The 27,446-nt window shown below is 41.7% G+C and overlaps 1 long non-coding RNA gene across 6 annotated transcripts; it reads right to left on the reverse strand.

The window, feature by feature from the left end:
* Positions 1-13: 13 nt before the first annotated feature.
* On the reverse strand, positions 14-22,012 carry LOC131402983 (uncharacterized). 6 transcript variants are annotated; one of them, XR_009219114.1, is made up of 4 exons: positions 21,889-22,012; positions 16,759-16,947; positions 644-770; positions 14-439 (listed from the first exon to the last, which is right to left on the reverse strand). It is a non-coding gene; the product is annotated as an uncharacterized LOC131402983 (long non-coding RNA). The 6 variants fall into 6 exon arrangements; XR_009219111.1 differs by having other exon boundaries at positions 16-439; positions 644-779; positions 21,889-22,010; XR_009219116.1 differs by lacking the exons at positions 16,759-16,947; positions 21,889-22,012 and adding an exon at positions 14,515-14,533 and having other exon boundaries at positions 17-439.
* Between the last annotated feature and the right edge of the window lie 5,434 nt (positions 22,013-27,446).

A 27,446-nucleotide genomic window follows, 5' to 3' on the forward strand; every position in this document is an offset into this window, starting at 1 on the left:
TGTAAGAAATAAGAAGCACATTATTAATGATTTTATGTTTATTATATTTATTATGATTCATAGGAAAAGTTTAGGTTTTCTGTCTTGTCTCAATTCTCAGAAATTAAATATAATGAATACTTTACAAGAGGGTTTCTTTCACCCTTCATGTTATCAAAACAGTGATATTCCTACATAGAGTTTATTAAACCTGTTTCTAAGTGGACTATTTTGCAAAAACTGATTCTCTACATCACATTTCAGAAAGCATATTTGGTGAAAATTTTCTAAGAATAGCTAAATTTGAAGCAAGGGTTATTTCTCTGCTTCTCTTTAAAATTTCGTAACAAAACAGAATTGTTACATCAGACACTGCTTTCTATTGTGAGTGTGACTCACCTCTGTTTTCTCTCCAGGCTTTTGTACTGATCTTCAATATCACGATCTTCCCATGTTTTCCCTAAAATGCAGACCCAGAAAGATGATACAAAAGTACTGGAAATGATAGGAAAAAATTTAGCTTTAAGTCCATGATGAGCTATGACCATTTCTAGTTTATTTACCAACATCCCCTGTTTCCAAATTCTACATACTGGAACCATGTTGATGGGCAAGAAACACTTGTTCTCTACTTGAAGAAGGGAAGGAATGTCCTCATTCTTACCTATAGAGGCCAGGTTCCTGAAGGTTTCCCTCATCACATCTTTGTAGAGTCTCTTCTGTGAAGGATCCAGTAAGGCCCACTCCTCTGGGGTGAAGTTCACAGCTACATCCTCAACTGCCACTGAGTCCTGAAACATCTCAAATATGTGTAGAGTAGGATGCATAAGGTTGACAGCACTGGGGATCTGTACTCCATGTGTAGGAAGGTTGCATATGATTGTGTCATCTCCAAACCTTTATTCTATGTTGTGATCACCAAAAACTCACTCATTTTCTGTACACACTTCCTCATCAATTTGACACTGTTTTGACACATGGAAATTATTTACATAGTTTTACTGTGATCACATGACAGCATATTTCTCTGTAATGGCAGGGTACAGAGGAAATGACATAAATGCTATCCAAATGAAGCAAATATTTTAAGACTGATGATGCCTTGTGAGAAAAATTCTTTCATCTTCTTCCTTTTACCCACCAGTTACAGCACTCTATGAGGCAGAGGGTCAAATCCACATGACGTTTCAATGGATAAAAACACAGTGAAGAAATGGAGACCTTTTTATGTACTTCCATCACCAAAAAGAGTCCTGGAGGCCTCTAGAAATCACACTTATAATGAAGCCCAATTGGCCACACTGTCCTAAATTACTCCAGACCATTACAAGGAATCAGATGCAGCTGGTGAATGTAAACCTTCCTGCGGGGAAGTATCACTTTCAATGTGTAATATTTATCATAGACTCAGTTCTTCCTTTCTCTCTCTGTGTGATTTGGTGGGGCTAGAAAGTTATTTGGAACTTGGAGCTCAGACACAAGGAAGAAGGCATGACAAATTAGACCATAAAATCCCTATACTCAAGTGCCTCAAGGCTACTTCTTGCCAATTTTTACAACACACAGTGAGATAATAATGTGCTAGAACAGCTCCTTCCAGTCAAACTCTTAACAGTGTACCTTGAGCCTTGCTGGCCTTGAGGGTCAGGTTAAGAGCTGCAGATTGCAAGGAAGTTCACTGAACTCCACGAGGGTCTGATAGTCAGTTTGCTGATGATTATACAATACATGAAGGATTTCACAGTGCTTTCCTCCAAAGAACTTTTATAAAATCTCTATTATTCAAGGCAACAGGAAATGTTTCCTGACCGGACACTCTAGACGATGCCTGCCAACTTCTGATCCCACACTTAAGGAACTTAGAAGCAGTCATTCTTGATCTCACAAGAAGAAAATGAAAAAACTTTAAATGAACAACTCTCCTTAGATCCATGAGAGCCTTGAGGTCACCGGGCAAACCACTGTCTTCAAAATTGGGGAAAAGATAAAAATAGTTGGGATTTTGAAATGGAATGCAGATATTCTGTTCTTAACAAAGCCTGTAGTAAACAAAATATCTGTTTGACCAGAGCCCAATGCAAAAATAAAAAGAACAAAAAAAACAAACACAATATCTATGAAGTCTAGAACCACCATCTTTAACAGCAGGTTTAAAATACACATAATGGGAGTATCTGAAAGGAAAAGACAGGCAGAAAGAAACAGAAGAAACAAGCGAAATAATAATCACAAAAATATCCTAAAATTAACGATAGCCAGCAAACCACACATCCAGAAATCTCAGAGAACACTAAACATGATAAATTGCAATAGTGCACACCCCCATGATATCATATTCAAACAAGAGAAAAATAAAAGAGAATATATTGAGAAATGCCAGAGAAGAAATATCTTAGGTATAAAGAAACAAAGATCTGAATTAAACTGGACTTATTTTCAAAAACCACGTGACCAAGAACAGAGTAGAGTAAAAAGTTTTGAAAATAAAGAAAAGCACTCCCCTAGAATTGTCAAGAAAAAAATCTCCTTCAAAAAAAAAAGAGACTGGGGCCGGCCCGGTGGCACAAGCGGTTAAGTGTGCGCGCTCCGCTGCGGCGGCCCGGGGTTCGCTGGTTCGGATCCCGGGCGCGCACCGACGCACTGCTTGGTAAGCCATGCTGTGGCGGCGTCCCATATAAAGTGGAGGAAGATGGGCACCGATGTTAGCCCAGGGCCGTCTTCCTCAGCAAAAAAAAAAGAGGAGGATTGGTGGATGTTAGCTCAGGGCTGATCTCCTCACAAAAAAAAAAAAAAGAGAGAGACAAATAAGGATTTTCTGAGACAAAAATTGAGGAAAGTTGTCGAGTACACCTACTTTGAATAAAATGTTCAAAAATTTATCAGGGGGTCTGCCCAGCGGTGTGGTGGTTAGGTGCATGTGCTCCCTGCGTCAGCCCACAGCTCGTGGGTTCGGATCCTGGACGTGCACCGACGCACCACTTGTCAAGCCGTGCTGTGGCAGCATCCCATATAAAGTAGAGGAAGATGGGCACAGATGTTAGCCCAGGGCCAGTCTTCCTCAGCAAAAAGAGGAGGATTGGCATTGGATGTTAGCTCAGGGCTAATCTTCCTCACAAAAAAAATTTATCAGGAAGAATATAGAGCCGGCCCCGTGGCTTAGCGGTTCGGTGCGCACGCTCTACTGCTGGCGGCCTGGGTTCAGATCCCGGGCGCACACTGAAGCGCCGCTTCTCCGGCCATGCTGAGGCCGCGTCCCACATACAGCAGCTAGAAGGATGTGCAACCATGACACACAACTATCTACTGGGGCTTTGGGGGAAAAAATAAATAAATAAAATTATAAAAAAAAAAAGGAAGAATATAAATGATAAAGGTAGAGGTTTAGAAAAAGAAAAAAAATGAAGGTAAAATATGTTTTATATTTCTTAGAAATAGTATAACAAATGACACTTTGTTTACAATATTAGCAACAATGTATGTGGTAATAAGAAATTTATGGACAACTGAAATAAATGACAACAACATGACAAACAGGAAGGGCAAAGTGGGAAGAGTGTGTTAAGAGGTAGTCGCACAACAGTGAAGTGGTGTAGTGTTATTTGGCAGAGGAGGTGGGTTAGTTGTAAACGTATACTGAAAACTCAAGGGCAACCACTACAAAATGCTTTTCAAAAATGTGTCACTGATATTCTAAGAGACAAGAAGAAAACAATCTGAGAAAATGCTCAATTTCAGCCAGAGAAGACAGATAAAAGGTGGAAGATAAAAAGAAACAAAAGCAAAAAATACAACACCAAGACTTCATAAATACTAATCCAGCTTTATCAATAACAGCTTTAACTATCAATGGTATCAATACAATTGAAACACTCAGTAATATCAGATTTCAAAGAAGACAATTACAAATTCTCTATAAGAAACTCACTTTAAATATACACTGACAGATGAAGGGTAAAGGGATGGAAAAAAATAGACAATGACAACACTAGTAAAAAGAAAGCTGCCATAGGTATATGAATTATAGGCAATGCAGATTTCAAACAAAGGAAAATGCAGAGATAGACAGGGGCATTAGACACTGACAAAGGGGTCTATTCTCCAAGAAGGCACACCAATGCTTCATGTGTACCTGCATAACAACAGAGGGGCAAAGTACACGATGCAAGAACTGATAGAATGCAAGGAGAAATAAATGAATCCAGTATTAAAGCTGCAGAATTCAACTCCCCCTTACCAAGAATTATAAATTCCAGTAGGCAGGATGAGGAATGACAGAGGTGAACTGAAGAGCACCGTGAAACAAGTGGATTTCATTATACTCTATGGAATACTTCATACACAACAGCAGAATATACCTTCTTCTCAAGTTCACATGGAATATTCTCCAAGACAAACCACATTCTGGGACATAAAACACACCTTATCAAATTTGAAAAAACAGAACTCACACAAAATCTGCTCTCACACCACCTAGACATTCATCTAGAAGTGAATAACATCAAGATTGTTGGAAAACCTCAACTATGTGGAGATTCAATAACACACTTCTAATTTGTTTTTATTTTATTATTGTTAATTATTATTATTTTTTGTGCGAGGAGATCAGCCCTGAGCTAACATCCATGCTAATCCTCTTCTTTTTGCTGAGGAGGACCAGCTCTGAGCTAACATCTATTGCCAATCCTCCTCCTTTTTTTTTCCCCAAAGCCCCAGTAGATAGTTGTATGTCATAGTTGCACATCCTTCTAGTTGCTGTATGTGGGATGCGGCCTCAGCATGGCCGGAGAAGCGGCACGTCGGTGCGCGCCGGGCATCTGAACCCAGGCCGCCAGCAGTGGAGCGCGCGCACTTAACCGCTAAGCCATGGGGCACACTTCTAAATAATACATAGGATCAGAGAAGTCTCAAGAGAAATCAAAATTTCTTTTGAACTAAAAGAAATGAAAACACAACATAACAATGGTTCTTGGAAGCAGCAAAAGGAGTGCCTAGAGGGAAATATATGCCATTGAACAAATACACTGGAAAAACAAAAGATCTATAATCAATGTAAGCAACTAACTTAGGAAACAATAAAAAGAAGTGCACATTTAAACTGTAGTAAGCACAATAAAAGAAATAATAAAAATCAGAAAAGAAATCCATCTCATTGTGGAAACCAATGGAGAAAATCAAAACAAGAAAAGGGTTCTTTGACAAGACTAATAAAATTGATAAACATTTAGTCAAGAAAACAAAGAAAAGATGGAAGACAGAAATTACTAATATCAGAAAGGAAAGGAGGGAAAAATGAAAACAAAAAAGGGTTTGATAAAATCCATCATCCATTTACAACAAACTGGTAATAAAGAGGAACTTCCACCTCTTAAGAAAGAACATCTTTATGAATGCTGTAGCTAAATTTATAACATTTTTTCCATATGGCATGACAGTCTGTGAAATGGCTAAAAGAATTCATAACAACAGGAATAACTCATGGAATTAATGAGAGTATAGCAAGGCTGAAGGATACGTGGGTGCACTGCTTTCCTTATAGACCCACGCAAATATAGTCAAGTGATCTTTGACAAAGAAGGAAAGGCAAGTCAAATGAAAAATTAGGTCTTTTAAACAAATTGTGGTGGAAATAACTGATATCCACATGCAAACACACACACACACACACACACACACACACACACACACACACACAAATGGAGACGCAGGCACCATACATTTCACAAAAATTAACTCAAGACACATTACAGATTTGAAAGTAAAATGTGAAAGGAATAAACTCCTAGAAGGTAACATAGAGGAAAATCTAGATGACCTTGGGTTGCAAGATGAACTTTTAGATATGAAATCAAAAATCAAGATCCACAAAAGAAAAAAACAAAAATTTTACTTCATTAAAATGCAAAACTACTGCTCTGAGAAAGATGTTAAGACAATAAAAACAACTCACAGAGTAAGTGAAAATTTTTGTAAAACACTTGACTGGTATCCGAAATATCCAGAGAACACTTAAAACTCAACAGTCGGGCCGGCCCCGGGGCTTAGCGGTTAAGTGCGCGCGCTCCGCTGCTGGCGGCCCGGGTTCAGATCCCGGGCGCGCATCGGCGCGCCGATTCTCCGGCCACGCTGAGGCCGCATCCCACATACGGCAACTAGAGGGATGTGCAGCTATGACATACAACTATTTACTGGGGCTTTGGGGGAAAAATAAATAAATAAATAAATAAATAAAATCTTTAAAAAAGAAAAAAAAAAACTCAACAGTCAGAACACAAACATCCCAATTTAAAAAATGGGCAAAAGATTGGAATAGATATCTCACTGAAGAAGATATATAGATGGGAAATAAGCAACATGAAAACATGCTCCACAGCAAATGTCCTTGGAAAATTGCAAATAAAACAACAAGGATGTATCATTAAACACTTATTAAATGGGTAAATCTCAAAACACTAAGAACATGAAATACTGGTGAAGATGTGAAGCTACAGGTAACCCTCATTCATTGCTGGTAGAAATGGAATTTGGTAACTTACAATGGAAGCAGGAACCTTCTTTCAAAACAAAATTCTGAGTCACTACATAGTGTAAGATCCAGCAATCACACTCCTTGGTATTTTTGCAAATGTATTGAAATCTTATGTTCACACAAATCATACATACAAATGTTCATAGGTGCTATATTCATAATTTATAAGACTTAGATTTTTAAGCAAGATGTCCTTCAAGAGTTAAATAGACAAAAACAATCAATGGTGTATCCATACAGTGAAATACTGCTCAGTGATAAAAGGAGGTATCAAGCCATGAAAACACATGGAGAAATCTTAAATGTATACTGCAAAGGAAGAGAAGACAATGTGACAAGGCTATGTCGTGTATGAGTCCATGTACATGCCATTCTGGAAAAGAGAAAAGCATGAGCCACTAGAAAGATCTTTAGTTGTCAAGGATTTGGGGGTTGCAGGAGGGATGAATCAATAGGTGGAAGACAGAGAAGTTTTAGGGAAGTGAAACTGTACTATATGAAACAGAAACGATGGATACACATCATTATACATTTGCCAAAACCCATACACTGTATAACACAAAGAGTCAATGCTAATGTACACTGAGCACTGTGATGCATCAATATGGGTTTGGAAATTGTAACAAATGGACCACAGCAAGACAAAATTTGAAAAAGAGTGCAAACTGTGTGGATGCAGAGAGAAGGGTTATGTAGAAACTGTAAATTCTGATCAATTTTTCTGAAAACCCAAAACTGATCTAAAGAAAACTGAAGTCTTTCAAAAAAAAAAAAAAAAACATGAAGACAGACTCATTACATTCACCCCTGATGACTGAAACAGGACATCTCTCATCCAACTGGTTTCAATAAGCCAGTATGGTGCTCTACGAGTCTGAGACCCATCAGGGAAGTGAAACTTCCACCAAATGCCTTGTTGGAGAGCAGGGCACTGTATTCTCTGAGAGGTGCCATGGTCACTCTCAGTAGTGTCACAACTCCAAGGTGGAAAATGAGTGTCCAGGTGAGTCCTTGTATTGTGGACTTAGTAACACACAGACAAGTGTTACCTTGATTTCTATTTTGGGTATCTCTGATTTAAGACATTCTCAGTGTTATTTTACCACAAAGGGGCATCTCTTAGACAATCATTCAAGAGTTTGTGAACTTGTGCAGATATGGCCAATTTTTGGCCAGTAGTAGGATGACTGCTTGATGTTTGGTTAGCTTGGGTTTGGTTCATCAGGGGATGTCCCACTTAAGGGATGAAGAGTAGCAACTCTCCACTGAGCTCCATCATGTATGAATGTGTATTGTCATCCTTAAAGTCTATGCACTCCCCAGTGCTGTGCATTCAGTTAATCCCGAGGAACTGCCCAGGGAACCAAGGTATCTGGCAAAAGGACCTCCTCCATCACCCTAGCATCTTTCAATGAACTAAAGAAACAAAAGCCATGCCCTTCCTGCAGGTAGTATAAGCTACAGGGTCAAGGTTAGGCTCCATCATATCACAAGTAAGCGTCAGTAGCTGGTCTGAGCTGGTGGGAAGCTCTTTCCCAGGCCAAAGGCACTATAGGTGTCTTGGTAGAGGATCACATGCTCAGTGTTTGTGAGAGCCTCTATTTTCAAGAGATCTCAGTACCTGGTGATAACAGCAGCTCTAATGGCACATAGTGTGGGGACCAGGGCAGGTTCTTGCATCAGAAGACTAGGGACAACTTAAGACCCTCCTCCTGAGAGCGTGAAATCACTGCCATCAGCATTAGTGGCCTCCTCCATGACAACTAGTTGCTTTACAGGGTTTAAGGACCCCAGGCTTAAGTGCGGTTTGAACTAATACCTTTGCTGTGCCAAGCTCAGACTGTGGGTGTTGTCCGCTATAACCCAGGGGGTCAGGATCTTTACTGCAATAGACGCAGCGGTGGCAGCAGCAGCAGTTACTTAGGGGTCCTGGTGAGACCTCTGGAATCTTGCTACCTTGTGGTTGCATTTTCCTCTCTTCTTTCTCTCTGAAATAATTGCTCTTTAAGGAGTAACCATCTGGTGGGCTCAGATCCTTCACAGGGTATAGTCATCCTTGTAACCCCAGGCCTCCACTAATTTTGAGGCAACTCCAGCCTCAGTCTCACCTTCACATTAAACACACAGATGCCACCCAAGACAAAAAATTGTCTATATTTAAAGATTACAATGTGATCCTTTGATATACGTATACAATTTGTATACTTGAAATTTCCTAAGACAGTGTATTAAGCATTCTCACCACACACACACACACACACACACACACACACACACACACACACACAAGTAAGCACCTAGGATTGGAGTTGATGGGTCATGTGGTAATTTTAGGTTTTATATTGGAGGAACTCCTAGACCTTTTGCCACAGTAACTACACCATTTTATAGTCTCACCACCCACGTACGAGAGTTCAAATTTCTAACCATATCCTCAACAAAACTTGTTATTATCTCGCTTCTTGACTCTGGCCATCCCAGAGGTTGTGAAGTGGTATCTCACTGCGGATTTGATTTGCATTTCCTTGATGACTAACAATGTTCAGCCTCTTTTCACATGCCCTTGGCCATTTATCTTCCTTGGAAAATGGTAAAATCTCCAGTACATTCTACAATATAGTGGAAAGAACAGACATCCTTCTTTGGTTCCTTATCTTCAGGATAAAGCATCCAATATTTACAATTAAATATCATATTAAAGAAATAAAAATATAATATTAGTGGGGGTTTTCCATATATGCTCATTATGTTATGACATTTCCTTCTATTCCTGGTAATCTGAGTGCTTTAATCATGAACGGGTGTTGGATTTTGTCAATTACTGCCCTTGACTCTATTGAAATGATCTGCCACTTTTGATTTTCACTCCATGATATGCTTTATTACATAAATGGATTTTGAGGTGTTAATCCCACCCTTCATCCCTGGAATAAATTTCACTTGGTCACAGTGTATGATTATTTTATATATTGCTGGATTGGGTTTGCTGGCATTTGTTGTACTGGCCTCACAACATTAGTATGAAGTGTTCTCTTAATTTTTTAAAGAAATTGTGAAGAATCAGTATTAAATAATCTTGACTGTTTTGGAGAATTCTGTAATGGAGCCATTGTGTCTAGTCTTAATTTGTGGGTAGTTCTTTGTTTAATGTTTCAACCACCTCCTTATATTTCTAGTCAGATTTTCCATTTATCCTTGATTTAGGTTCAGTAGAGTGTGTCTTTTGAGGAATTTGTCCATTTCATCTGAGTTATACAATTTGTTTCTATACAATTGTTCACTGAATTCTCCTACAATTTTTTTTAGTTCAATAATGTCAGTAGTAATATCACTATTTCCTTGTGATTGTATGAATTTGAATGTCCCCCTGTTTCTCTAGATCAATCTAGCTAAATATCTGTCAGTGTTGTTAATCACTCCATAGAACCCACTTATTGGTTTCATTGATTTTCTCTGTGGTTTTTCTATTTCTCATTTCATTAACTTCTGCTCTAATTTTTATTATTTCCTTTTCCCCTTGCTTTGGGTCTGGTACCTAATCTTTTTAAGTCTGTTAAGGTGAAAGGTTAGGTTACAGACTTGAGATCTCTCTTTGTTAAGTCTAGGCATTAATGGCTATAAATTTCTTTCTTTCTACTGTTTTAGATGCAGGCCATAAATGTTGACACTCTAGTTATCATGTAATATTCTTCATTATCTCTAGGGATTGTTTTATTTATTTATTTTTTGTGTGTGAGGAAGATCAGCCCTGAGCTAACATCCATGCTAATCCTCCTCTTTTTGCTGAGGAAGACCGGCTCTGAGCTAACATCTATTGCCAATCCTCCTCCTTTGTTGTTTCCCCCAAAGCCCCAGTACATACTTGTATGTCATAGTTGCACATCCTTCTAGTTGCTGTATGTGGGACACGGCCTCAGCATGGCCGGAGAAGCAGTGCGTTGGTGCACGCCCGGGATCCAAACCCAGGCCGCCAGTAGCAGAGCACACGCACATAACCGCTAAGCCACGGGGCCGGCCCCCTAGTGATTGTTTTAAAGTCTTATTTTGCTAGAAATTTGTATCATCTCTCCAGTTACCTTGTGTGCTGTAAAGATTTATCTTTCCAGAGATTTTCCTTTTAATCTGTTTATATCTTTGCATCTACAGTGTGTTTGCTGTACATAGTATATATTTAGATCATGCTTTTAGTTTTTTTTACTCAGAGGTGACAATCTATTCCTCCTATGTGGATAATGTATTCCATTCACATTTAGTATTACTGACATAATTGTAATTATTTGCCATTTTACTTTTCATTTTCTACAATTCTCTCTCTCTCTTTTTTTTTAGCTTCTCTTCTCTGTTATGGTTTTCCTTGCAATAATTGAATATGTTCTAATGTACCATTTTAAATTTTAAATGACTTCACTATATTTTTGCAGTTATTTCTTTAGGGGTTACTCTACTATTTAACATATACTTCTTAATTTACAAGAATAAAGATGAATAAAGTTCTAATGTATACTAACTTAACTCCAGGGATACATGGAATTTTTACTCCTATATACCTCTCTCCCATTTGCCACTTTTGTTGCAGTATTGTCATGCACATTATATCTATTATTGATGTACCTCAATAATATCTTGTTACACTTATTTCTTTACCATCTGCAGTCACTTCCTTAGCCCAACATAGCTTCCCTCTCACCCTGGAACTTTGTGCTTTTAACAAGAAACAAATTACACATATATTACATTTCTATATGTAATCAGCACAACAGCATATGAAATATATAGTATTTTATACGATTCCTTGGATAAGAGCTAAGAGAAAAAGGAGGAAATAGGTATTTCTTCTGTCTTTCATATTTACAAAATCACTGATACTGGCATTTTTGTTTCTTTCTATCGATACCAATTACCATTCTGGGTCACTTGCTTTCAACCTGAAGAACTCCTGCAGTAATCTCATAAGATAGTTGGCTGTTAATAAATTTTCTGTTTTTGCTAACCTGGGAAAGTCTTTATTTCAGCTTTATATTTTATGGTAATTTTGGTGAATATAGGATTCTTGGTTGATAGGTTTTTCTTTGTGCACTTGAATATGTTATCCCTCTGCTTTCTGACCTCTCTTTTCTCTGCTGAGATATCACTTGTTAATTTTACTGGGTTTTCCTGTAAGAGTTGGGTAAATTTTCAATTGCTGTTTTTTCCAGTATATAGTTCCTACTTTCATGTATCTTTGCATGTCTCATATTTTTGATGCAAACCAGACATTTTAGGTAATGTATTTTAGCAACTCTGGGTTCTGGTTCCCTTCCTACTTTTAATTTTTATTGTTATTAGCTTAATTACTTGTTCAGTGACTGGGCAGATAATTTTAGTTAAATGTGTATCCTCGACACAGAGCGAAACCTCTGATATATCTCCTGGAATCCAGCATGGCTTTGGGTATGTCTACAGTCATGAGACAGTGGTACTGGTAGGGCTCTCTTCCTCCACCATTGACACACTCCATGGTTAAACTAGATTAATTGCTAGCTTATTGCTCTACTATTTTCACCAATGTACTGGGGGGCATAACTTCCTCTCTCAAATAGTCCAGCCAAGTTCTGGCTCCTTTGTAGAAATGTTTTCTGAAGTCACTGTTTGATATTTGTTCTGGCCCTTGGAAGCACCCTCCCAGCAGTGGAATTCTCTGGTTCTTTCTAGAAACTAGTCAGCCTACAGTCTAAGCAGTATCTTCATTAAATACACAAATTTACTCATTGCCTTTCAGCTCATTCTCCACTTTTTTGAGAGTGTCATTTGGCTTGAGCTTTTCATGATCTTTTGCTGGCCAAGTTAATTCCTTTGGGAAGGAATTAACAGTTTTGTGTTTTACAGCTGGCTTCTCCCGAGTTCAGGAAAAATCTCAGTTCCAGGACTCTGGAGCTGCGACAGGGACAACAGCAAGACTCGCTCTAGGAGACAATCCTAATTTAGGGGCTGAGTGATCAGTGCCGTGGAGAGACAGCAGCCAGAGGTCCTCTTGATTGTCTCATGTTACAGCCACCTCATGAGCAGGGAAAGAGTGACCAGTGTCCTGTATTCTCAGCAAAGCATGAGCACAGCAGAGCCTCTGTACCAGGAGAAGGGGTTGGGTGCAAGAAGAGTGTCCCCAGTTCTCATGTGAACCAATGAAGGACTTAAATTTGGGAATATGTAGCTGAGGGCAAGATGGGTAACGTTGAAGTCCTGCTCATCCTAGGAAAAAGTGCTTGTCCTGGAAGCTTAGGGAGACAGAATCGTGTCTTCTGGTTCAGGGTGCAGCACTCTGGAGAGGAGTGTTCACTTCCTGAGCTGAGAGTGGGGAGAGAGTGAGGATGGTTCAAATCCTACACACTTTCTCCTTTCTCACAGAAAATTTACTGATTTTCTAGAATAAATGTTCCTCATTTGCTGCTTGCCATTAGGACAATTTCCAGAGGATTTAAATTAATTTTTACCAGTTCCACTGAAGAGTGAGGTCACCGGAGCTCCTCATATTAATACACCACCCTAGTGCATTTAATACAGTACCTGATATCAGTAAACCTTCTTGACATCGATATACGATGTCACTACAGGCTGTACTATCACTTGTCATTTTACAGAGAAATAGAATTGAAAAAATTAATTTTTTATGGTTAAAATGTATTGCACACTTCAAAAAAAATGTCCAAAATCAACACAGAATTATTAAAAATTAAACTTATTAATTAAATTAATTAAAAGTTAAAAATATATTAGTCATTTGATTATAAACTGTTTGGTTGTTTTTTAAATAATTTTATTTATTTATTTATTTTCCCCCCAAAGCACCAGTAGATAGTTGTATGTCATAGCTGCACATCCTTCTAGTTGCTGTATGTGGGACGCGGCCTCAGCATGGCCAGAGAAGCGGTGCATCGGTGCGCGCCTGGGATCCGAACCCAGGCCGCCAGCAGGGGAGTGCGCGCACTTAACTGCTAAGCCACGGGGCCGGCCCATATAAACTATTGTTAAAAAGAAAACTACAGGCCCCAGCAGAGTCCCTTTTGCTAAGTACACTTCACCAAACCAGGGTTTGTTACCTAACCTAACTGCAGCTTCAGTCTGATCCAGGAATGTAACCTAACTGGTCAGTCTAGAATTTTCTGGTCTGTACCAATGAGGTAATGGGCCCTCTCCAATCCCCAAAAGAAGATGTGGTAATCTACCTAATAATACCCATTTGTCCCCAAAGGAAGGTAACTTTGCCTGAAATAATCCTTTTATTCTGCTTATGACTTGCTTCTCCTGGCTTTAAAACTTTTCAGTTTCTGTAGCCCGCTGGACCTCCTCTCCGCTTGCCACATGGGATGCGGCCCAATTGATGAATTGCTCAATAAAGGCAGTTAGACCATTTAAAATTTATTCAGTTGAATTTGGTATTCAACACTATTAAAAATAAAATATGGTTAACAGAATTTTCGTTTATCATGAATTGTTTACTGTGAGTATCAATTTTCAAAAACCTAGCCTGAGATTTGAAAGTGCCTGAAGGCTGCCCCTCGCATGTCTTCTAGCACTAGCTTGTATATTCCCCATGCTCATGTACATAACAATGTACTTCATTTCTTGTAAGGCTTTTCAGCATTTGTCTACAAAGAAGCAATTTAAAGCACGTAATTTTTTCTTCCTTTCGAAATGCAAAGGACACATGTTTTAATTTGTGAAATATGTTTTGCTCTCTGGTTCACGTAAATAAAATAAATCCTGCACCTATTTTCACATCAATGGTTGTCACACAATCATCATATGATGGACTCGAACCTGATCAAAGACAGGACCTCAAGGTGAGCAGGATTAGTCAATCTGCAGGCATTCATGCTAAAGGATGTCCTGGCCAACAGTCAACATCATCTTCATAGTTTTAGACTCTTAGTTCAATGGCCATGGCCTAGCTGCCTGGCAACAAGAACATCAGCTACTTATCCAAGGTTACGCTTTAGGAGAAACCACTCTGTGATAATCTTGCTCATACTTACTCAAATACATAAGAAGGTCACAGGTGTCTCTTCATGTCTTAAAAATCAAGCGGCAGGGGCCGGCCCCATGGCTTAGCGGTTAAGTGCGTGCACTCCGCTACTGGCGGCCTGGGTTCGGTTCCAGGGCGTGCACCGACGCACCACTTCTCTGGCCATGCTGAGGCCGCGTCCCACATACAGCAACTAGAAAGGATGTGCTACTATGACATACAACTATCTACTGGGGCTTTGTGGGAAAACAAGGAGGAGGATTGGCAATAGATGTTAGCTCAGAGCCGGTCTTCCTCAGCAAAAAAAAGAGGAGGATTAGCATGGATGTTAGCTCAGGCCTGATCCTCCTCACAAGCAAAAAAAAAAAAAAAAAATCAAATGGCAGAGCCTCACTTCAACCCTCAGCCTGATAAATCAGTTATAATTTCTGAAACACATACTGACACCTCAGTTGCACTCAGAAGCAGAGAAAACAAACCAGGGGTGGCTGAGGCAGGCTTTGGAGTATCAAGACAGTAAGGGGCCCCTATGAGCCTATGGCAGGATGTGAATGGGTTATTTGAGTAACTCTGTGGACAGACATGGTAAAGATGCCCACTATGCTGTAGACTGATAAGACTGTAATGCTATTCTGTAAATGTATAACACTATACTATACACTATAAAACTAATTATATATGTTAATAATATATAATATAGTCTACTTATACATAATATATACTAATTCTGTACAGTGCTATATGCTAACTATACTATATACAGGTAATGCACTACCTATAAAATATATATTTATATATATACACATATACATACTGTATTATAAATTCTCTTTCTATATATACACATATAACACAAAGATACGCACTATAGGTAGCGTTAGATAATTTTATACTACATAGTACATTATAATTTGGTACATAAATATCTCTTTTTAACATAGATGAAAAAGGACTCCACAAAATACTAGTACAGTAAATCTAGCCATATATAAAATGAGCTAAACAGCATGACCACGTGGAATTTAACCCAGGAAAGAAATGTTGGTTTTACACCTCAAAGTGAATTAACATAAGAAACCATTAATAGAATCAACATCAAAAACTACAGGATCATCTCAATAGATACAAACAAGCATTAGACCACGTTCAACACCCCTTCACGAGGAAAACACTCAATAAACTACGATAAACTCCCTCAGTAAACTAGCTCAACCTGAAATAAAGCATCAATGAAAACCCACAGCTGACATCATTCTTGATGGTGAAAGACTGAAGGCTTTCTCTCTAAGATCAGAGAGAAGACACAGATGTGTGCTCTCACCCGTTCTACCCAATGTGGTAGGAAAGACGTTACCAGGGCAATTAGGCAAGAACATGGAAAAAACTTAACAGATTTTAAAGGACATATGTGCATAGCTCCAGACAGACATACAAAATCACAAAGATCTTGTCATAGCACATATAGGACACCCGCGGATGCAGACACACAAACTCACAAACTCTCAGAGTTAAGGTCTCAGAGAGACAGAGATGTTCCCAGACACACAGGGCCCGGGCCCTCTGCACTCCTCCCCACTTTACTTTATAGAGCCAATCACCATCAGACATATGGTATAATTTTATTTATATAACTTCTCACCTTTAAAATGTCAGCTTCAAAGTGAAGGAGGGATATTTGCTCTGCTTTGTCCACCAAAGCACTGACAAGAGATTTTCACATATTGAGGCATATGGGGTAACTATTCAGGTACAAAACTTCTTCAACTTGAACTAAAAAAGCCTGACTTACGACCTATCAGACATACATTGTACATCTGCTGTAACCATGAAAGTAAAGAATGCACTCTCAAGATAAGCATGCATACTTCCCCTCCTGTGCCCTATTAGTAAAGCCCACCAATGTTAATCCATCCCTCTCTCATCATCAGGGCCATGTTGACCCACTAACTGGCAACTGGATACCTCTTTGAAACTTCGATGAATATGTGTTCTGAATGTGTTTAATACATGTCCTTTGTTCTAAAAAGATATAAGCCTGTACTGAACACCATGTTTATCCAGAATGCTTTCTTCCTTTCTGGAAAAGGCCTTCCCTGATTATAATCCTCACTCTGGCTCAAGTAAAACTCAGCTCTCTTATTTATAGAAGGGTTATTGGTTATTTCATGTCAAGAGCAGCTACCGGAAGGCCTGTCACACCAATACTTCCTGCATATCAGGGCTCATAGAGAGACAGACACACACACACACTCACATGGAAGCTTCACACAGACCTCATCACAGGCCCAGATCTTCACACAGTGCACTGTTCTCACTCCCATCCCACCTGGTAGAGGGGTGTCTCCTGGCTCCCAAATCAATCCCCAAAGAGGGTGTCTCCGCTCCTCCACATGGGGAAGGGATTTCACCCTTCCTGACACCACACAGGACAAAAAGTACATCTCTACAAAAAAAACACAAAATGGGAGACTGGATCGTAGAGTCAGAAACTAGAATGGCTGGAGTCATGATGTTCCAGCCCCTCTCACTGCTAAAAAAGCATCCAGAAACTCACTCATCATGAGTTGTCCCTCTGTCACTTTGCTTTTCTACTGTGAGCTCAGTGAGGGGACCAAAGGTGAGTATGTCCCTGCTCAGCACTCAGGTCCTCTGCAGCAGGCTCCCGGGTAGACATCGCCTCTGCTGTGGACTCATATTCCCACAGACCTCACTCAGTCCCCTCACGGTGGCCCCACCATCTTAACTGAACGCTTTCTCCTTAGGATCAGTGTCCAATTTGTACCCTTGAGATTGTAATTTATGTAGGTGACTAAGTGACAAAAAGGACTGGCAAGTGTCATTGAAATATTTTATTACTTGTATTCCCCAAAATAAGGGGGCATGCCATGCCAGGCAGGGTCACAGGCAATGCATCATATTTGCTCAGCAGGCCAAATCAGGAGTGGGACAAAAATCTAGGCCACAGCCTTTATTTCGGTTTCCACAGGAAACACAGGTCAGGGCAGTGTAAGCAGCTTAGGATTGGCTACTTTGAACAATTCCAACAGGATTTGGGGTCTTGTCATTTGGTACCTGACTCTGGGTTGGTTTAGGGCAGAGGAGATATCATCTTGGTGTGTGAGAGGTGGATAAGGAGGTCTGTAGGGACAGGGCACTGGACTGGGTGGTGGGCACATGCAAGCCCTGCTCCAGACAGACTGGCCACTGCCAAGGTGAGTTAGGTCCCCCTGGGAGAGGCAATGTCTCCCTATGTCTGAGAGGCCTCCAAGATGTCAAAACATCTTCAGAGACACAAAATAAAACACATGATTAATACAGTCAGAAAGAAGACAAGGATTTATCTGTTCACACAAGGGCAATTAGGCACCAAATGAAATAAAAGCATTCCAGATTTTAAGGACATACACACAGCACCCCAGACAGACATACAAATTCTCACTGGGCATACATGTGCACACACTCACACACAGACACCCAAAGTCACAAATCCTCAAAGACAGTGGCCCAGAGACACACAGCCCAGGCCCTGAAGAGGGGAGAGTCAGGGCCCACAATGGCTGCAGTGATCATCGTGTTCCAGCCCCTCACGCTGCTATGATCACTTTCAGAACCACGCCCCTCACCACATGCCCCTTCCTCACTCTGCTTTCCCATTGGAACCTCAGTGTGGACAACAAATTTCTGTTCATCATCGCCCAGCCACTGTGTCCCACCTGCACCCAGAACCCATATGGGTCAGCCCCATGAGTCATCCTCACTGAGGTGTTGATCACTACCCTGTCCTGGAACATTCACTGATCCGGGGGAGGAGGCCTCAGTATCTCAGACCCCAGGTCTCCCAGACACAGAGACATCACCTTTGGGACCCAGGAAAGCACTGGAAGTTGTTGCAAGAGCACACTGGGATGTGGCTTGGCTCATTTCTGCCCCTTCCCTTCAGGAAACAGTGAGCGTGGCCTCCCACAAAGGAGGGGGCATCACCTGCACCTGCACATTTCAGGAGGGGTGTAAATCCTCACCATTTCCCCCCACTTCCCTTGGTGTGGTGCCCGTTGCATTCTGGGTGCCATGTGAAGGGAGGGGCCCATGACTGTGGAGGGTCTGGCTGAAATCACCATTTCCCACAGGCCTCAGGGCTGGAACTCTGCACGGTGGGTCCTGTTCCAGAGAAAGTAAGCACTGGCCTTGGTGGGTGGGCTCCAAACTCACTCTGGAAGCAGGTTCTGAGGTGTGGGAGCCAGGTGTGGTCAGCACACGAGCCACTGAAACTGCACGGTGGAATGTGCCAGAGATCTGAGGGAGAGTGATGGAGGTACAGCAGGGCACTTGAGGGACTCCCAGAGGAGGGACAAGGGAGGGCATCTCTTTTTGACATAATTAGTGGTATAGAGACTATTGTGATACTGTGCTTGTTGGAGCAGAGGTGATGTGTATGTGACAGTGGGGAGTATTGTGCTCCAGGGGCCTTTGCCTCATGACATGGGTTCTGGGTTCTGCCACTGCCTCACCTCCTGGTCACCTGGGGTTGCAAATGTCAACAGAAATACAGGAAATCTCATTGAAAGTGGAGCAGGCAAGTCCTGAAGGAGGACCTCCCATGCAGTACTACTCACTGTATTTTTCAGACCCCAAAAAACAAGTGTACCTCCCATTCCTCAACAGGAAGATGCCTACCCTACACACCCCATCTGGAGGTAGGAAGAATTTCTCCTTGCTCAGTAACAGCCCAGCCAATGAGAAAATACCACACACAGCCAGTGAGAAACCACCATAATCAGCCACTGTCAACTTAGCAGGATTCAGTTTAAAGTTGTGACCCAAATAAACTCCCAAATCTATGGACCCTAATCAAGGACACAGAAATCCTGACTTTCATCAGGCTTTCTCAGTGTACACAAATTACCCTCTGTGTGACCCTACACTGTGAAAACTCAAACCTGTATCTAGAAATAGGCCCAAGTGAAGCACTGTTACAACCTCAGAAAGGGCATCACCTCCATCCCCCCCACCTCCTCCAACCAAACAACGCATGGTGCACCCCCAGCTTTCCAGGACTCTGTAGCTTTCCTCAGTATAAAGGCTCCTTTCAAGGTGGGGGAGAGCAGGGAGGACACCTACAAGGGGAAGCTCCCCCGGAAGAATAACTGGCCTTCAAGTACTTCCACTGAAGGCTCAAGGGGGTCGTATCTTGGAGTCATTGGCCTCCAAGTGAGGGAGGGGGCCTCATGACTGTGGAGTGTCTGGTTGAGTTGCTTTGGACCACACTGATATTTTAAAAAACATGAACCCAGTGTTTGAACAATCACACAAAATCACTCAAACCAAGTGTTTATGTGGAAAGGAGGGAAGAAGACTGTAAGGCACTTTGTGAGCTCAACAAGAAAACCTATAAGTATCTAGAGCATGCTGGGAAAAAACAATGTTACTTGTTATTTCCATGGCAAGAAATTGTTTTATAAACTATTAATCATCTTGAGCACTTCAGGTCTGCAAGTCTAACTCCTGGAAAGTTTGAACTTTTGAACCCTCCCAAAATTAAGGACCAGATTTCAGAATATTAGTACCCATGATGGGAGAAATAAAGAGAAAGAAGAATGGAATACATGCAAAGAAATATTAGAATAATTCATTTTTCTGTAATTTACCTTGTAGGGGAGGAAGACAAATCCTCTACCCTCTAGGTCCTTCTGTCTGAGCTACAAATTAAATTGACACGAGACAGGATAACAGGAGAAAATCCAACAAAGCTTTATAACATGTATACATGGGAGAGACCCAGGAAAACTGAGCAACTCGCCAAAATGGCGGACGCTGTGACCTTAAATACTATCTTCAGTTAAAGGCAAAGGAAGATGTAGGGGGAGAGAGGAGTCAGTTGAGAGATTAACAGAAAAGCACAGTCAACAAGAGTAAGGTTATTATGCAGATTCAAGTCCATGCCTTCTGCAATGACAAGAGTTTCTAGAGATAAGGTCATCCCCCCTTCTTCCCAGTACAGAGAGGGAGATATCTTTACAAATGGAGACTTCCCTTAGAAATGTAAATGTCCCTTACAAAGGGTAACTTCTACTCGATTTTCAGAGCTTCTTCCCTGTCTACAGTTTCTTAAAATTAACCAGCCGAAAATAATCCTCATGTCAAATAGACACATTTTAGGGTGGCCAATTCTGATCCCCCACAACCTCTTTGGAAATATTTTATATTGTGTTTCAAATTCTATCGATTAAATCAATTTTTATTCATTGAAAAACTGAGACTAAAATATAAGTGAATAAATCTTTAAAAGGTGGCTAACTTAGGTGGGGACAGTGCTGGCAGGACAGACGGTCCAAAATGTTCTCAAGGGCCGGCCCCATGGCTTAGCGGTTAAGTGCGCGCACTCCGCTGCTGGCGGCCCAGGCGGCCCGGTTCAGATCCCGGGTGCGCACCGAGGCACTGCTTCTCCGGCCATGCTGAGGCCGCGTCCCACACACAGCAACTAAAAGGATGTGCAGCTATGACATACAACTATCTACTGGGGCTCTGGGCGGGCCGGCGGGGGGGGGGGGGGGGGGGGGGGGGGGTGGAGATAAATAGATAAATGTTCTGAAGAGGAAACTCCACCCAAAGGACTTCCCACAGGATGTCTGTGCCCAGAAAGATCCTGGGGGGAGGGGCACCAGGATTTCACACAATGTAGTTCCAGGTGGTTATAGGCTGCTTTTCACTCATGCAAAATATCCACACACACAAAATAAATCTTTTAAAAACAGCCATCCATTGACTGTGAGATAATGGTAAACAATTAAAATATTGGCTCTGTTTCACATCCACAAAGGACGACAAATAGTTAATAATGCTGTGAATCAGAGATGCGAACGTGGCATTCCGGAATTCTGGGAGGGATTCGAAATTTAGGCGTCTGGCGCCAGCACCAGGAAGACCTAGACTGAGGGGACAATGTCGTGGATTTGAGACCCTGCTCCCCAAATATACGGAAAATTCAAAATAAAATAGGTTCCCCCGGGAGGAGAAAGGAGGGACTGGGGACCCCACAGACCACAGCTCCTCCCACGCAGGAGCCCCGGAGACCGAGTCACGATTGTCCCTGATGCCCCTCCCCGTGGTCACCGCACCATCTGGGGACACGCGGGGCTGCGGGCGCAGAGCTGCCCAGAAAGGCTCCGGGGCCCAAGTCGCCGCGCGCAGTGAGCACAGGACGCCCGGGGTCCCGGCTGCCGGCCCCGCCCCCACGCTGCGGCCGGAGGGGACTGAGGTCCGAGCGGCGCCCCCGCGGACTCGGGCCCGCAGACTCGGAGGCGACCGCGGGGAGGCCGGTCCCGCCACGGCCGGTTCCGCCCAGACCCTCCTCTCTCAAACCCCAACGCCCGGGCCAAACTCTCACCATTTCTAAGTTCCCGGGTTCTCTGGCGTCCCTCCTACGACTTCGTAGAGGTCACAACGCGACACCGTCGGCGGCACAGCACCGTGAGGCTTCAATGGCGGAGGACAGGGGATCCCGAGCGCGGAAGGAGCGAGCAGCTACTTCCCGGTAGTTGGGCTCTTTTGTCCCACCCACCTGCCCCGGCGACGCCTCTGATTGGACAGCTCACAAGACCTCGCCCCCTCCTGCCTGAGTGACAGCCCCCTCAAGTTATGTGTCTGAGCCTAATGCCCGCCAGAACTTGTCCTTCCCAGGGAGATTTGCGTTGAAAAGTAGTGCTGGGAGCGCCCTCCTGCAACTGTGATCCTTTTACAAACACAATTAAAAGTCACCTCGCCGTGTGCAATAATTAGTCTCTCTCCATTTTGATCTATGTTGACAACGGGAGTCTGACATAGTTTTGCGAAATAGGTACACAGGCACAGACACCAGGGATGCATTAGGTGGGCATCCTTCCAGAACTTCAGTCAGGTTCAGAAAGAGAGCATTAAAAGCAAGAACAGGGTCAGCCTGAGGCTTAGTGGTTAAGTGTGTGTGCTCTGCCACTGGTGGCCGGGGTTGGGACCCCGGGAGCGGACCAACCCACCGCTTGTCCGGCCATACTGAGGCTGCGTCCCACAAACAGCAACTAGAAGGATGTGCAACTTTGACATATGTGGGAGATCAAGATTTGGCCACCCTGAAATCTATCTCTTTACCTTGGTTGTTTTCTCTAGGGACATTTGACCTCCCCTACTAACTGCCTAAAGAATTTGACATGGTGGCTCTTTCCTGGAAGAGATCTATCATGATGGCTGTAAAGATAATGTAGGATGGAGGTTACAATAGGAAAGGCACCAACAAGCCCCTCTTATCAGAAGTTCTGTCTCTCTGGCCACATTCTCTGGATGGCCCTGCGAGGAGTTACCAGACAATCATTTACATTTATAAGGAAAATCTCCATTTGTAAAGGTATCTCCCTCTCTGATTTGAGAAGAGAGGGGGATGGCCTCATTTCTAGTGGCTTATCAATGTGGAAGTTGAGGCCTTAAAGCTGCATAATAACCTTACTCTTGTTTACTGTGCTTTAGTGGTAATCTCCTGTAACTGACTCCCCCACCCCCAAAATCCTCCTTTGTCGTTGGCTGAACATGGTATTTAAGACGAGAATTTCTGCTATTGTGTTGAGAAACACAGTGTCCCTGCTTTCTCCCATGTATACATGTTATTAAACTTGGTATTATTTTCTCCTGCTAACCTGTCTTGTTAATTATTTGGCCAGCCATAAGAACCTTAAGGAAAAGGGCAGAGGGAGATTCTCCCTCTTCCCCCGACGCATACAACTATCTACTGGGGCTTTGGGGGAAAAAGGAGGAGGATTGGCAATAGATGTTAGCTCAGGGCGTGTCTTCCTTGGCAAAAAGAGTAGAATTAGCACGGATGTTGGCTCAGGGCTGATCGTCATCGCAAAAAATAAATAAATAAATAAATAAATAAATAAAATGAAAAAAAAGAAAGAAAGGGAGTTTTACCCAAAAAACGCATATTGGTGATAATCATATCGTGACAGAAAAGTGCTTATATATTTTAAATTTACAAATTAGGCACCATTTCTATTGGATGGTCATTAGCGAGTGTACATACACGCAAAGAGATGTCAGTTACAGACCTGCAAGAATTCTGAGGGTATGTGGAGAAAATCTCTCTTCTAGGCACATTTTCCCTGAAACCAATTTCTAGTAATAATAACCATTAAACTGTTTTCATTGCCAAAAATTTGATTGACATTTTTGGAAATTAAAAGGAATCGGGTGAGTTTGGGTGGGGCTTTGGACATTTGGACCTCGCAAATCTTTAATAAAGATGAGTGAAGGCCTTGGAGTAATGTCATCCTTTTTCTTGCTCTTTATTCCTCTCTCACCAATACAGGCAAGAAAAAAAGGAGTGAACCCTAAAAATAAATAAATAAAAGTGAAAAAGCCCATCTTCATGGATCCTTAGATTTAACACTGTTGAGATAGCAATACTTCTCAGAATGATGTAGATTTTCAACAAAATCCCTATCAGAAACTCAGTTGACTTCTTTGTACTGATGGTGCTCAGGGCAAGCTGCCCCAGGAAGAACCACTCTGGTATACGGATTATTTTGAGCTGAAGACAATAAGGACTCAGAGAGCTCAGGAAAAATATTGGAGTTTCCCCTCCCAAACTGCCTAAAGAATTTAAAACCAAAAAATCTGTTTTAGGAAGGGGTTATTATCATGACTGCTATAAAAGATAATTTAGGATAGAGGTTACAATAGAAAAGGCACCAACAAGCCCATCTTATCGGGAGTCCTGTCTCTCTGGCCACATTCTTTGGATGGCCCTGCGAGGAGTTGTCAGACAATCATTTACAAGGGAAGTCTCCATTTGTAAAGGTATCTCCCTCTCTGTATTGAGAAAAAGGGGGGGTGAGCTCATTTCTAGTAACTTATCAATGTGGAAGATGAGGCCTTGGGGCTGTATAATAAACCTTACTCTTGTTTACTGTGCTTTAGTGGTAATCTCCTGTAACTGACTCCCCCCACCCCCAAAATCCTCCTTTGTCATTGGCTGAAAATGATATTTAAGACGAGAATTTCTGCTATTGTGTGGAGAAACGCAGTGTCCCTGCTTTCTCCCATGTATACATGTCATTAAACTTGGTATTATTTTCTCCTGCTAACCTGTCTTGTTGATTATTTGGCCAGCCAGAAGAACCTTAAGGGAAAGGGCAGAGGGAGATTCTCCCTCTTCCCCCGACAGTACTCTAGATATTAATAAAAGAAACCTTAACTAAATTAGAGTCAAGAAGGCCTTTAGGCGGAGCTCTCACGCCCTATCACACATCTTCGGTTACACCAAACAGGAAAAGATGATAGTTTTCATCTTCGACAGGAAGTAATACTACTTCCCTACTGAAGGAAAATTTCTCTCTTCACCAGGCAATGGCCCAGCCAATGAGAAATGCTGCAGCTCAGCCAATGAGGAGCCGTTGCTGCCCTGAGCTGTTCCTTTCCCCAATGGATTTTCATTTAGAGCAGCCCCTCCCTACTCCCCCTTTTTCTCTATGAAAGCAGCTCCTTTTCTTTGTTTGCTGGGTTTGCCTATGGGTTGCCATAGCGTGCACATCCCAAATTGCAATTCTTTTGGCTGTTCTTGAAAACACTCATTTTGAGGTAAAATAACAGGCAAATTTGCTTTTTAAGTTGACAATAGAAATTGACAAGCTGTTTCATAAATTATATGGAATTGTTGGGGAACCAGGATAGCCACACCAGCCTTGAAAAGTAAAACAAAGTAGTAGGATTAATATTTCCTGATTTCAAATCTGACGTCTCAGCACAGTAATCCAGGTATGTGGTAATGACACAAGGACAGACACACAGATCAGTGGATTCAGTTGAGATTCCAGATATGAACCCATTCATCTATGGTCATTTGATTTTCAAAAATAGCGTCAAGAATGAAGAAAGAATATTCTTTTTAAAAATTGATGCTGGGACAACAGGATAGCAACATCCAGGAGAATGAAGTTGGACTCTTACATTACATCATATACAATAATTTACCAAAATGGATGGAAGACCTAACTCTGAGATAACACTATCATACTCTTAGAAAAAACAGGGGAAAATATGACCTTGGTTTTGGCAAAGAATTATTAGATATGACACCAAAAGGAAAAACAGTAAAAAAAAAGTTGAATAACTTTTACTTCATTGAACTTAATCCCTTTTGTATTTTAAAGAACACCATCAGGAAACTGAAAACACCCAGGGGAACCCCTGTGCTCTTCTGGTGGGAAGGTAAAATCCTGCCACCATTTTGGAAAACAGTATGGCAGTTTTTCCAAAATTAAAGAGAATGTTACCGTATGATCCAGCAATTTCATTTCTGAGTATATACTCAAAAGAATTCAAAACATGGATTCAAACACATATTTGTACACCTGTGTTTTTGAAGCATTCTTCACAGTAGCCAAATGGTGAAAGCAACCCAAGTATCCATCAACAGATGAGTGGATCAACAAAATGTGGTGTACATATACAACTGAATAGTATTCAGCTTTAAAAACAAACGAAATTCTTTTTTTTTTTTTGTGAGGAAGATCAGCGCTGAGCTAACATCCGTGCTAATTCTCCTCTTTTTGCCGAGGAATACTGGCTCTGAGCTAACATCTATTGCCAATCCTCCTCCTTTTTCTCCCCAAAGCCCCAGTAGATAGTTGTATGTCATAGCTGCACATCCTTCTGGTTGCTGTATGTGGGACGCAGCCTCAGCATGGCCAGAGAGGCGGTGCGTCTGTGCGCGCCCGGGATCCGAACACCGGCCGCCAGCAGCGCAGCGCGCGCACTTAACCGCTAAGCCAGGGGCCCGGCCCTGAACTATATACGCTTAAAAATGGATAAGATGTAACTTGTATGGAATAGATATAGAAGGTGTTCAAAAGCCATACTTCTGTGGTAAAATAAGTAAGTCGTGGGGATGTAATGTACAGCATGGTGACTAGAGTTAATTCTGCTGACTTGTACATTTAAAATTTGCTAAGAGAGTAGATCTTAAAAGGTCTCATCACAAGAAAAAAATTTGTAACTATGTGTGGTGATGGATGTTAACTAGACTTATTGTGGTACACCTGAAACGAATCTAATGTTACATATCAATTATATCTCATTAAAAAAAAAAACAAATGTATTGATCCATGCTACAACATGGAATTCCCTGAAAAAGTTATACCAAGTCAATGAAGTCAAATACAAAGACCACATATTATATAATCCCATTCATATCAAAGTCAACAAATATGGAAATTTATAGAGAAAGGAAATAGATTAGTGGTTGTCTAGTGCTGATGCTTGTAGGATCTAGGGGGGAAGATAGGGCAGTGATAGGTTAAGGGTATAGGGTTTTCTTTTTACATGATGAAAATGTTCTGAAATTGACTGTGGTGATAATTGCACGTATCTGTGAATATACTGAAGACCAGTGATTTGTAGACGTCAAAGGTCTCTATTATATGGTATGTGTGAAGCCTGCCCTGGTATCTGTTCCCCCGAATTGAACCCAGCATATATGGGGTTAAAACCAAAAAGCGCTCATTCCCCCTTCCCCGCTTCTCTAAGTTACATTCACATTCAGAAATTGGTTGTTTTATCCTTTGTGTCCCTGAATGCCAAAAGGCAAGTGGAGGTAATAAATTGTTAAAAGCCCAGGTGGCTACAAACTGAAACTCTGGCTAATTACCAGTTCTTGTGGTTTGTTACAGGGAGACTGATATCTCGAAATTATCAAGAAGCTGAAGCTCCCAACTCCTGGTTCCTGGCGCCGAATCCACCATCCATCACAGGGACAGACAAACAGAGGACACCTGCAGCTTCCCCACCTCAGCTAAACGCAGGCCGTTGGGAGGATGCGGGCTGCAAAGCCACAGCTCCCCTCCCCCGCCTAAAACCTTGTCAACTTTGTAATCGTTAATTGGCGGCAGCTGCCGTCCGCTCCCCAAGGCGAAATTTCGA

This window comes from Diceros bicornis, unplaced genomic scaffold (genome assembly GCF_020826845.1).
Source record: "Diceros bicornis minor isolate mBicDic1 unplaced genomic scaffold, mDicBic1.mat.cur scaffold_434_ctg1, whole genome shotgun sequence".
In the NCBI taxonomy this organism is placed as follows: Eukaryota; Metazoa; Chordata; class Mammalia; order Perissodactyla; family Rhinocerotidae; genus Diceros; species Diceros bicornis.